The following is a 14580-nucleotide window of genomic DNA, read 5'->3' as shown; positions in this document are numbered from 1 at the left end:
GTATTAAAAACATCAAACTTGTTAAGAGACTAGATCTTAATTACTCCCTACACACACACACACACACACACACACACACACACACACACACACTTATGATAGAAGTGTTAGCTGATTCTACAGTGGCAAACATATTGCAATATTAACACATCATATATGTTGTATACTCTAAACTTCACGATGTTATATGTCAAATATATTTCAATTAAAAACTTTTTAAAGGCATTGTAAAACAAATGGGATAGCACAGAATGAATGGGTCGGGAACAGGGAAAAATAGAGGCCCAGAAAGGTGAGGCAGGCATTTGGGACCCTTTCCTTTGGGTTCTTTGCTGGGGGTTGTGGGAGTGGGGGTGTGTGAAGAAGAACTACCCGTGGCAGCCTCACAGAACACTTGGTGTCCAGAGGCCCCAGAAAGAGGAGTTGCAAAACTCTCTGCTTTGAATGACTCCAGAAGGGACTGCATCATAGCAGTAAGGATGAAGAAGTTCTCTCAGATGTCTCAGTTTAGATTTAACTGAATTCATGGAAACTAGATTGAAGAGACTCCAGGTTGCTAGTGACCCCAGATACCTGGATGAAGCAAAAATAAATTCTTTCTAGAGGAAAATAACATTATCTTAGCCCTGAAAATATCATTTCCACAATCTTACAAATAAAGAACTTGTTCATCACAAAACAGAATTTGGAAACTGAGAAGATATGACAGCACAAAAGAAGATAAACAGAAATGGTGGGCAATAGAAAAAGACTGGTAAGGACTCCTGCTTTTGGATCTATCAGACAAAGAATAAAATATAGAATATTTAAAAGCATTGGTCAACTGAAGGGTATAAAGCATTGGTCAATTTCAATTTTAATTTAAAAAATTAAAATCATACTTAGTATTAATTGCCACATTGTCATTATGATAGCAATTAATAACAAAAAATAATTAGGAAATCTCCATGTTTGGAAATTAAGAAATATATTTCCAAATAATTGGTAGGGCCCAAAAGGAATCACAATGGAAACCAGATAACATATGAAAGTAAATGATATTAAAATAATAAAATAATAAAATAATAAAATAATACCTAATACAACTTGTGGGGTGTAACGAAAGCACTACTTAGAGGGAAATATTTAGTTTTAAAATAATATGTTAGATAAAAAGTAAGACTAATAAGCAATCAGTGAGAGAAGAAAAAGCATAGTAAATTACACCAAAGGCTGTAGGAGAAGAAAATAAGAAAGATAAGAGTAGAAATTAATTAAACAAAAATGAACATAAAAAGTATTAATAAATCCCAAAGTGATACTATTACTGAGAGAGAGAACTAAAGCACAAATAGCTAATATCAGGAATGCAAAAAAAGATATCCTTGCAGATCTTGTGGATATTAAAAAGAGCAAAAGAGGGTATTAGAAACAGAGCAGCCTGGGGCGCTTGGGTGGCTCAGTCAGTTGAGTGTCCAACTTTGGCTCAGGTCATGATCTCGCTGTTCACAGGATTGAGCCCCATGTCAGGCTCGGCGCTGATAGTGTGGAAATAAATAAACATTTAAAAATTTAAAAGTTAAAAAAAAAGAATTAAAAGAAACAGGACAGCTTTATAACTATAAACTTGAAAATTTTGATAATGTATATAAATTGCTAAAAATGCATTCTAATAAAACTGATAAAAGAGATAAAAAATTGAAATAGTATCATAATATTAAAGAATTTAAATCTATAATATATTCCATAATTATAAACACAACTTTTACAAGTCAATGTTGATAAAGCCTAAACAATGAAATCTACCAAATATTTAAAGTCTTGTACAGTCTCTTCCAGAGAATAGAAAAAACAAATATTCTTCAATGCATTTTATGTAATCAGAATAATCTTGATATCAGAGCCTGACAAGAATATAAAAGAAGGAAAATCATAGGACTATCTCACACAAGAAGGTAGATGAAAACATTGTAAATAAAGAAACAAACAAATCCAGGAGTAATGTACATGGGATGTGTGTGTGTGTGTGTGTGTGTGTGTGTGTGTGTGTATGTGTAGAGAGAGAGCAAGTTATGTATGTGTGTATATAGTATGTTATGTGCAAGTATATATGTGTGTAGAGAAAGAAAGCAGGTATTCCAAAAAGACAAGCTGGTTTAACATTGAACAAAGATCCATTACTGAAATTTCCAAAATAAGAGAATAAAGAAGTATCATATGATTATCTCAGTAGATTAAAAAATAACATTTGTAAAATTCAACATCTGTTCATATAAAACATTGACAAAAAGTTAAGACTGCAAGTGGCCTTTTGATAAGGTATGTCTACCTACAGGGAATGTTATATATGGGTAAATAATTAGAATTAATAAGAAAGTTTAGGAAGTTTGCCAGATATGATTTCATGATATAGAAATCAATGTATTTGATTTCTTGAATCACACAAAAAAACTTGAAACACACAAAATGAAGGGATACCATTAAAAAGTTGTGTGTATACATACATACACACACACACCCCACATCTTGTTTACCCATTCATCTACCAATGAACACTTGGATTGCTTCCATATCTTGGCTATTATAAATAATGCTACAACAAACATAGGGTGCATATATCTTTTCAAATTAGTGTTTTCTCTTTTGGGGGGGTAAATACTCAATAGTGGAATTACTGGATTATCTATTTTTAAGTTTTTCAGGAAACTCCATACTGTTTTCCACAGTGTCACCACCAATTTGCATTCATACCAACAGTACTGGAGATTTCCCTTTTCTCCACATCCTTGCCAACACTTGCTGTTTCTTATCTTTTTGAAAAAGCCATTCTAGCAGGTGTGAAGTGGCATCTCATTGTGGTTTTCATTTGCAATTCCTTGATGATTAGTGACGATGAGCATCTTTTCATGTGTCTGTTGGCCATCTGTATGTCTTTGGAAAAATGTTTATTCAGGTCCTCTGCCCATTCTTAATTGGATTATTTAGGTTGGTCTGTTTGTTTATTTATTTATTTTGGTGTTGAGTTTATGAGTGCTTTATATATTTTGGATATTAATCCCTTATTAGATATATCATTTACAAATATTTACTTATTTTTGAGAGAGAGACAGACAGACAGTGAGTGGGGGAAGGGCAGAGAGAAAGGGAGACACAGAATCCAAAGCAGCCTCCAGGCTCTGAGCTGTCAGCACAGAGCCCAACGTGGGGCTTGAACTCATGAAGTGTGAGATCATGACCTGAGCCGAAGTCGGCGCTTAACAGACTGAGCCACCCAGGGTGCCCCTAGGGTGGCATTCTTTACTTATGTTTATGAAAAGACAGTGTAACTCTGATAGGCTTTGTGTGTGAGGTTGCTCATTTTCACCAAGGCTCTAATTTAGTTTCTGGAGAAGTCACGAAATCATCCATCTGAAGATGATAGTTATTTCAGAAGATGCTTGAATTTCATAGACTGAAAGATACTATTTTCTAAGCCATATTTTCTTTTACTTTAAAAAAATTATAGCTTGATTATAGGATTTTTCTAGATATCTAAATTAATTCAAAGGGGGGAAATAGAACCTAGTCTTTTATAGTTCTAATGTGTATAATTTCTGCATATGTGTATATAACATAGAAAATGATATAAATACATATGTATGGATTGATATGAATACATATGGATATACAAAAATACATATGACCTGTATATATATGAATATACATATGTGATATGTAATTGTGATGTTTTCCCCATGGTAAATATGCACAAGAGTTATAATCGATCCTGGAGTTATTGGCAAAGTTTTTTCTATTGTGTCTTTGTATATTTAAAATCTTGTAAGCTATGATGGGTCACTGCTAATGGTTACTCTTGGATATTTGATATGCTATATGGAGTTTGGAATGAATACTAGTTTATTCAAGTTTAGTAAACCTAGATTACATATAAATCAACATCAGAAATTTTATAACAGATTAGTGCAATGAATTTGGTGGTAGGTGTTAGTTGTTTATAGGGTCAGTTACTGTTTTGACTCTCACATTGGCTTTTTTAGAATTTTTGTCCAGTTAATGCCAATGTCTTTGCCCACATAACTTAAACTAGATAATTCACTCTGCCATAAAGAAAATTCTAGAGATGTCTTCCTATGGAAGTTAGAGGATGCTAATTGTCCCCAACTTCTTTCATTATAATTCTTAACAGACTTCATTTTTAAAAAGTAATCTTTCTATATTTACAGTGTCTTCACAAACTTTCATTTGTAATTTAATCCTTTGAACACTTCTCAAAAAATGTAACTTATTGAGTATTACAGAATTGTCATAGACAGTTAATACTTGCTGTTTTCACAGACTGTATATTTTCAATAGCTTTTTTCTGTATAAATTTGCCAAAGAAAGTATTAAAAAATAGTTTGAGCTCCAACTTGCAATACTTAAAATTGTTCAGCTGTTATATACTGTTATATACAAAATAGTTTAATTATTATATACTGTTTAGCTACCCTATTGGAAATAGAGTAAGGCATGAATGAAAATCCATATTCTTTTATAATGGCAATAAAATAGAATATTTTCATTTGGTGCATAGTTGTTTAAATGTATTTATATGTAAGTTATCCAGATGGGACTTTATGCCTTGACATATTTTTCAATAAGTTTACAACTCAGAGAAGTCAATATGATGCAAAAGTAGAATAGTTTTCTGAAATTAGCTTTTAGTTCTCTTTTAGTTTTCTTTAAAATATGGCAGATATCAAATATTTTGAAGAAATAACTGCAAAGGGTACAACCTCCAAAGTAGATAATATACAGTCACTGAAAGCAGTGAAAATCTGTAAGATATTCATGGACACAGACCTCACTTCAAATTAAACAGGTTATATATTTATATGAGTTTTAGGCAAGAAGTTTTCAACTGAACATAACAGAAAATCTTGCATTAAACTAGTCTAAATCAGGGGCACCCGGGTGGCTCAGTTGGTTAAGCATCTGACTTTGGCTCAGGTCATGATCTTGCAGTTTGTGAGTTCAAGCCCTGTGTCAAGCTTGCTGCTGTCAGCCTGTCAGCGCAGAGCCTGCTTTGGATCCTCTAACCCTCTTGCTGACCCTCCTCTGCTTGCTTTCTTTCTCTCTCTCAAAAAACAAACAAAAAGCAGTATAAATCATGCGTAAATTTATTATTATATGTAATATGGCAATCCACAGGTAGTGGGTACTCCAGGTTTAGTATGGATTAGTGACTAAGTGATGTCAGCAGATACCCAGGATCTTTTGGTTGATCAGCTAAGCTGTCTCCAGAACTAGGTTTACTGGAAGGCTAACTCCTTCTTCATTCATGTTTGTAAAATGGCTCCTTTGGCATTTTGGCCTATTTGCCCTTTTTTTTCATGTGCAGCACGGGAGAGTCAGAAAAATATGCCTTAACTCTTAAATATCAGTCCACCAAGTATTGTCACATACCCATGCTTGGATAAATAACATATACCAGGGGAATGTTCTTATATCGTAAATTCAAACAAAACAGAAACAGTCCAAGTCCAGGGATTGGGAATGTTCAACTTCTTGGAAAATCATGGATGAGTGGGTAAGGTGGAATATCTGAATAAAATTAGGCTTCCACTAAAATTAGGCTTCCACTCTCTTTAACTAAGAGTTAAGTGGAAAGATGAGAAGCTAATAAATAGTACCTGCTGGTTCCCACTATAATCATATATTGAAAAGTTGAAGGAAGTAACAAAATATCAGTAAGCAGAGGGGCGCCTGGGTGGCGCAGTCGGTTAAGCGTCCGACTTCAGCCAGGTCACGATCTCACGGTCTGTGAGTTCGAGCCCCGCGTCAGGCTCTGGGCTGATGGCTCAGAGCCTGGAGCCTGTTTCTGATTCTGTGTCTCCCTCTCTCTCTGTCCCTCCCCCGTTCATGCTCTGTCTCTCTCTGTCCCAAAAATAAATAAACGTTGAAAAAAAAAAATTTAAAATATCAGTAAGCAGTATGAGGGTAATGGCAACTATATTTTGGATAAAATATATTTTGGATAAAAAGAGTGAGACATACACTCTTTTTGTAAAATCTAAAAAATCTAAAATCTAAAACCACAAAGCATTAACTAAAGACTTTGATTGCCGTAGAAGTAGGGATGTCCTCCTATATTGGCCTGGGGACATATTAGGTGTCTGATAGGGGGTTTGTACTAATTGCTGCTATATGGTCATAGATGCCTGTTAAGTGTACTTTACTCATATGGCCCATATGATCTATCCTTCTTAGTGTTCTTTGTGTATTCACTCATCTAATCCTCATAGCAGCCGTAGGAGGAAGTTACTATTTTATCTTTTCCATTTTACAGAGGAACAATAAGAAAAACAGGGAGATAGAATAAATTAGAATAAATGTATTTGAAATACATACACATCTTTTAGTAACCTTGTTACTCATTTTGTTAAAATGCTTGCAAACTGGCACAAAGTGGTTAGCATATGAGTTAACAAAACACCCATTAGAACCAGACCATAGAGGTTTAAATCTTGGGTCCACCAACCTACTAGCTGTGTGACCTTGGTAAGATAGTTAACCTTCCTATTCCTGTCTCCTCATCTGCAAAATACAGGTACTATTATTACTTTCTTCATAGAATTGCTGTGAGAATTAAATGTGTACATACACAAATTATTTTGTATAGTGGTGGATGTATGGGAGATGCTATAGAAGTGTTTGCTATGATTCTTAAAAACTGATTTATGTTTGACATAAATTAAGTGGGACCATCTTACCATATCCATAATAACCTTGTTTACAGAGAACATGTTTTTATCTTAATCATGTCTTATTTGGGAATGTAGAGAGTTAGTTTTGTTTTGTTTTGTTTTGTTTTGTTTTTTAATACTGCACTCCCCTTCCCCCTCCCAAATGCTGGTAAAGAACAAAAAGTAAGTTGTTAAGGGAGAGAAAACACCATTCATTGGCAGTGAAACTTTCCCTCTAAAAAAGAAATCTTGTTTCATAAACTGTATTCTGTTTATTTTATGGTTCACCATTTCACTAGTGGCCTAAAAATATAACTGAACAACAAATGCCTTCATTCTTTTTTGGGGAAATACAAATGCCAAGTTTTTGTGATTTAAAAGAAAGAGATATAATTATAGATAGATTCAATTTATAACTTACTCTTCTGGTTATATCTTCAAATTTCTTCTTCATTTGTGTCCAGGATCCTTATTGTTCATTAAGCTAAATGTTTAATATTTTTTTTCCAACAAATTACAGGGTATTAAATTTCAGACAGGGTATTAACAATAGACCTGAAACTTAAAGGAAGGCAATTTAGTTTTTATGTGATATTAAGAGTGAATTCTTACCATTTATTGTTGACTTACTTTTTACTTTTTATTTTTAGAAAAAAAATTAGTTTGGTAGGACATGGTTAGTGGGGAAAGAACATACTATTTAAACAAATGGTAATTGATCAATTTGATATCCATATAAAAAAATTAAATGACCCCATTTCACACTGTATATATGATCAATTTATATGTCTCATATAAGACAATAAAATAAAATATTTAGAGGATAACATAGGAGAATGTCTTTAGGATTTGGAGTAGAAAAATATTTCTCTTTTTTTGATGCTTTTGTAAAAAAAATTAATTCCAGTATAGTTAACATGCAATGTTATATTAGTTTTAGGTGTACAATATAATGATTCAACAGTTCCATACATCACCCAGTGCTCATCATGGCAAGTGCACTCCTTAATCCCCATCACCTATTTAACCCATTCTCCTACCCACCTCCTCTCTGATAACCATTAGTTTGTTCTCAATAGTTAAGAGTCTGTTTATTGGCTTTTCTCTCTCATTCTCATTTTTTCCTTTGCTCATTTATTTCATTTCTTAAATTCCACATGGGTGAAATCATATGGTATTCTTTCTCTGACTGATTTATTTCACTTAGCATTATACTATCAAGCTCCACCCATGCTGTTGCAAATGGCAAGATTTCATTCTTTTTAATGGTTGAATAATATTCCATTGTATATAGAGAGAGGATATCTCGTTGATTTTCAAGCATATTAAAAGGTGGCAAAGGCCATTAACAATATACCTCTATGTACCTGCTAGGATAACAACACAAAAGAACAAAAACGTTATTATCAAGCATTGGCAAAGGTGTGTGGCAAATAGAGTACTCACTCACAGCTGGAAAGCGTATAAATTAGTCCAATTACTTTGGAAAACTGTTGTCTTCTCTGCAAATACCAAACATTCATAAGCTCTATGACCCAGCAATTCTACCTATAAAAAGGAAAGACATTCTATTCCTACCTGAAAGAAATAGATGCAAATTTTTTTCTAAGAACATATTTACTACAATGGTCATAGCTCATTACAATAATTTCAACCTAGACACAATCATTTGTTCATCAACGTATTTATACATATATGATTAAATATTTATCTATTATAATTTGTATATATAAATGCAATAGTATCTAGCAACAGAAAAGAATAAATTGCTGCTACATGCAACAACATGGATGAATGTCACCAACCTAACATATAATGAAAGAAGCTAGACACAGAGTAGTACATAATCTGTAATTCCATTCATATGAAGTTTAAAAAGACAAAACTAATTTATGGTGATAGAATTTTAAGTGGTTTTCTTTGTGGAAGTGACTGATATTTGGGAATGGGTATGAGGAATGACCAACGATGCAAATAATGTTCTACCATACCTTAATGTAGATAGTGACTACATTGTGTGTTTATATTTGAAATGTTTGTGGTGCTATACTTAAAATTTATGAACTGTATTTTATCTTTCAATGAAAAGAATTAAAAATCTATACTGCTAGTGCACTCACACACAAAAAGAATTCCTGCCAACACTACATAATTTATTGGTATCTAAAGCATACCAACATACCCATGAGCTCAAGGGAATACCAATAGTTTTCTCTCAAGATAGATGTTTCTAAGGGACAAAACAAGATTTTTAAATTCCTATACAAATTCATGTGATTGATACAATTCAAGGCTTCAAATATTTACTGAGCATTTTCAATGTGTCTAACATTTTTTCTAGGTACTATAGATCAGTCATTTTGGGGGTACAAAAATAATCAGAAATGTTCTATAATTATTAGAGTTTTCAGAATAATAAAACGAGATAATAGTTTACATATCCTATTTAGCCAGTGTTGAGTAAAATTCTTGCATGCTAGCTCAAGAAGCCTATGACTGGGGGAGGGGTTAAGATGGCAGATAAGTAGGGGGACCCTATTCAAAGTGCCGAGTGGGAAAAAATACATGGAGGTTAAAGAACATCCTACTAAAGAATAATGAGTTAACCAGGAAATTAAAGAAGAAAAAAATATATATGGAAGCAAATGAAAATGAAAACACGACAGTCCAAACCCTTTGGGATGCAGCAAAGGCAGTCCTAGGAGGAAAGTACATTGCAGTTTAGGCCTATCTCAAGAAGCAAGAAAGGTCCCAAAGAGACGACCTAACCCTACACCAAAAGGAGCTAGAAAGGAGCAGCAGATAAAGCCTAACCCCACAGAAGAAAGGAAATAATAAAGATTAGAGCAGAAACAAATGATATAGAAACAAGCAAACCAACCAAAAACAGCAGAACAGATCATGAAACTAAAAGCTGTTTTTTTTAAAGAATAAACAAAATTGATAAACTTCTTTTTTTTTTTTTTTTTTTTTTATTTTTTATTTTTTATTTTTTAATATATGAAATTTACTGTCAAATTGGTTTCCATACAACACCCAGTGCTCATCCCAAAAGGTGCCCTCCTCAATACCCATCACCCACCCTGCCCTCCCTCCCACCCCCCATCAACCCTCAGTTTGTTCTCAGTTTTTAACAGTCTCTTATGCTTTGGCTCTCTCCCACTCTAACCTCTTTTTTTTTTTTTTTTTTTCCCTTCCCCTCCCCCATGGGTTTCTGTTACGTTTCTCAGGATCCACATAAGAGTGAAATCATATGGTATCTGTCTTTCTCTGTATGGCTTATTTCACTTAGCATCACACTCTCCAGTTCCATCCACGTTGCTACAAAAGGCCATATTTCATTTTTTCTCATTGCCACGTAGTATTCCATTGTGTATATAAACCACAATTTCTTTATCCATTCATCAGTGAAGAAATGGGCAGAAAACATGAATAGACACTTCTCTAAAGAAGACATCCGGATGGCCAACAGGCACATGAAAAGATGTTCAACGTCGCTCCTCATCAGGGAAATACAAATCAAAACCACACTCAGATACCACCTCACGCCAGTCAGAGTGGCCAAAATGAAGAAATCAGGAGACTATAGATGCTGGAGAGGATGTGGAGAGACGGGAACCCTCTTGCACTGTTGGTGGGAATGCAAATTGGTGCAGCCGCTCTGGAAAGCAGTGTGGAGGTTCCTCAAAAAATTAAAAATAGACCTACCCTATGACCCAGCAATAGCACTGCTAGGAATTTATCCAAGGGATACAGGAGTACTGATGCATAGGGGCACTTGTACCCCAATGTTTATAGCAGCACTCTCAACAATAGCCAAATTATGGAAAGAGCCTAAATGTCCATCAACTGATGAATGGACAAAATTGATAAACTTCTAGTCAGACTTCTCAAAAAGAAAAAAGAAAGGACCCAAGTAGATGAAATTACAAATGAAAGAGAAGAGATCACAATGAACACCACGGAAATGCAAACAATTATAAGAGAATACTATGAAAAATTATTTGCCAACAAACTGGACAATCTGGAAGAAATGGACCAATTTTCTAGAAACTCACACACTACCAAAACTCAAGTGGGAAGAAATAGAAAATTTGGACATAGCTATAGCCAGCAAAGAAATTGAGTCAATTATCAGAAATCTCCCAACAAACAAGAATCCTGGGCCAAATGGCTTCCCAGGGGAATTCTACCAGACATTTAAAGAAGAGTCAATACCTGCTCTTCTCAAACTGTTGCAAAAAATAGAAATGGAAGGAAAGCTTGCAAACTCATTCTATGAAGCCAGCATTACCTTGATTCCAAAAGCAGACAAAGACCCCACTATAAAGGAGAATTACAGGCCAATATCCCTGATGAAACTGGATGCAAAAATTCTCAACAAGATACTAGCAAATCAAATTCAACACCTTAAAAGAATTATTTATCATGATGAAGTGTGATTTATTCCTGGGCTGTAGGGCTGGTTCAATATTTGCAAATCAATCAGAGTGATACACCACATTAATAAAAGAAAGGATAAGAACCATATGATGCTTTCAATAGATGCAGAAAAAGCATTTGACAAAAAACATCTTTTCTTTTTTCTTTAAGTCTTTTATTTATTTTGAGAGAGAGAGAGAGAGAGAGGAAGAGAAGGAGAAGGGAGCACACGCATGAGCCGGGGGAGGGGCAGAGTGAGAGAGAGAGAATCCCAGACAGGCTCCACACTGTCAGCATGGACCCTGACCCAGGACCCAGGATCTGAACCCACAAACCATGAGATCATGACCTGAGCTGAAACCAAGAGTCGGATGCTTTACCAACTGAGCCCCCCAGGTGTCCCTACACATCCTTGCTTAAAAAAGCCCTCAAGAAAGTAAGGATAGAAGGAACATACCTCAACATCATAAAGACCATATATGAAAGACCTACAGCTAATACCATCCTTGACAGGGAAAAACTGAGCGCTTTCTCCCTATGGTCAGGAACATGACAGGGATGTCCACTCTCATCATTGTTTTTCAACACAGTACCAGGAGTCCTAGCATCAGTAGTCAGACAATGAAAGAAATAAAAGCATACGAATTGGTAAAAAAGAAGTCAAACTTTTACTCTTTGCAGATGATATGATACTCTACGTGGAAAACCCAAGAGACTCCACCAAAAAATTGGTAGAACTGATACATGAATTCAGCAAAGTTGCAGGATATAAAATCAACATACAGAAATCATTGCATTTCTATACACCAATGATGAAGCAGCAGAAAGAGAAATCAAGGAATTGATCCCATTTACAGTTGCACCAAAACCCATAAGATACCTAGGAATAAACCTAACCAAAGAGGTAAAAGATTTGTGTACTAAAAACTATAGAAAGCTTATGAAAGAAATTGAAGAAGACACAAAGAAATAGAAAAACATTCCATGCTCATGGATTGGAAGAACAGATATTGTTAAAATGTCTATAACTGTTCAAAGCAATCAACACAATTCAGTGCAATCCCAATCAAAATAGCACCAGCATTCTTTAGAGAGCTAGAACAAACAATTCTAAAATTTGTATGGAACCAGAAAAGACCCGGAATAGTCAAAGTAATGTTGAAAAAGAAAACCAAAGCTGGAGGCATCACACTCCCATCAAAATCCTATAGGAAAAACAGGCAGCAACCTCTTTGACCCCTACTGCAGCAACTTCTTACTAGACATGTCTCCAGAGGTGAGGGAAAGAAAAGCAAAACTGAACTATTGGGACCTCATCAAAATAAAAAGCTTCTGCACATCAAAGGAAACAATCATCAAAACTAAAAGGCAACTGATGGAATTGGAGAAGATATTTGCAAATGACATATTGGAAAATGGGTTAGTATCCAAAATCTATAAAGAGCTTATCAAACTCAACACCCAAAAAACAAATAATTCAGTGAAGAAATGGTCAAAAGACATGAACACTTTTCCAAAGAAGAGATCCAAATGGCTAGCGGACACATGAAAACAAGCTCAACATCACTCGTCATCAGGGAAATACAAATGAAAGCCACAATGAGATATCACTTCACACAGGTCAGAGTGGCTAAAATTAACAACGCAGGAAGCAACAGATATTCTTGAGGATGCTGAGAAAGGGGAACACTTTTGTACTATTGGTAGGAATGCAAACTGGTGCAGCCACTCTGAAAAACGTTATGGAAGTTTTTCAAAAAATGAAAAACTACCCTAGGACCCTGCAATTGCACTACTAGGTATTTATCCAAAGGATACAAAAATGCTGATTTGAATGGGCACATGCACCCCAGTGTTATAGCAGTGTATTGTATACATGCAATATATATGTAAATATATATACATACACATACAATGAAATATTACTTGGTGATCAAAAAGAATGAAATCTTGCCATTTGCAACAATGGGGATGGAACTAGAATATATTATGCTAAGCAAAATAAGTCAGTCAGAGAAAGACAAATGTATGATTTCACTAATGTGGAATTTAAGAAACAAAACATAAGAACGTAGGGGAAGAGAAGGAAAAATAAGATAAAAACACAGAGAGAGGCAAACCATAAGAGTCTCTTAAATACAGAGAACAGACTGAGGATTGCTGGAGAGGAGTTGCATGGGGGGATGGGCTAAATGGGTGATGGGCACTAAGGGCAGTACATATTGGGATGAGCACTGGGTGTTATATGTAAGTAGTGAATCACTACTTCAGGTTCTACTCCTGAAACCAATACAACACTGTATGTTAACTAATTTGAATTTAAATAAGTAAATTAAAAAATAAAGCCTACTATAATTCTTTAAGCTAATTGACAAATAATGGCAAATGCTGCTGCCAGAATGACCAAGAAAGTCTTTTTCTCTGATGGTCTAATCTCAGGGTAAGAATTGGTTTAGATGCATGGATGTGATTGTTTTGTATTATGATATGTAAAGAAGCTAGGTGATAATCAAGTCTGAGTGAGAGGACATAGACCTGATTTTGAGCATTTGGCTTATTGTAACAGGAACATAGGGTAGGCAGGAGGCAAATTACCTAGGAAATTTTACAGTCTGAGCATAAATTGCTATAACACCAGGGGCAATTGTGATATTGTGACTTAATAGGAAATATGTATTTGGTCTTCTTCCTGGTTCCTGGCTCACAGCTCTGAAAAAGCTTAGAATTTCCTCAGTATTGAGAATGATAAACTGTGTTTTGTTGTGTTAACGAGGGGACTTTTGGAAAGTACCTAAAGATTGGGGCTAGTTGTCAATGGAAATGCAATAAAATGATTAGAGTGATGAAACTTTCATTCCCAAACCCCCAGGTTCTGGAAGGGTAGAGGAGCTGGAGGTTGAACTAATTTCTGATTGCCAGTATATTAATTAATCAGGACTAGGTAGCAGCCTTCGTAAAAACCTAAAAGGACAGAGTTTGATGAGCTTCCAGGTTGGTGAACACATGGAGATGTGGAGAAAGTGGTGTGCCTTGGAAAGGGCATGGAAGCTCTATGCCCTTTTCCCATACTTTGTCCAATACAATTCTTCCATTTAGCTGTTACACTAATCTAGTCAATAAAATGTTTTCCTGAGGTCTATGAGCCACTTGAGCCACTTGAACCCAAGAATATTGTGGAAACCTTTGATATATAACCAGTTGATCAGAAATAGGGGTAACAACCTTGCCTGGCTATTGCATCCTGAGTTGGAGGGGATCCTCAGAACCCCCAATCTGTACCCTGTTGTCCAGAAGCATAGATTACAACCTGGGCTTATAACTGGCATCTGGAGGGGTGGAGGGAGCAGTCTTGTAGGATGGAGCCCTCAACTTGTGGAATCTAATTCTGTCTCCAGGTAGATAGTGGTAGAATTGAGTTGAATTCATAGACACCCTGCCAGTGTTTGAGAATGAC

This window comes from Neofelis nebulosa, chromosome 8 (genome assembly GCF_028018385.1).
Source record: "Neofelis nebulosa isolate mNeoNeb1 chromosome 8, mNeoNeb1.pri, whole genome shotgun sequence".
Lineage (NCBI taxonomy): Eukaryota > Metazoa > Chordata > Mammalia > Carnivora > Felidae > Neofelis > Neofelis nebulosa.
Note: the sequence above shows the minus strand (reverse complement) of the source record.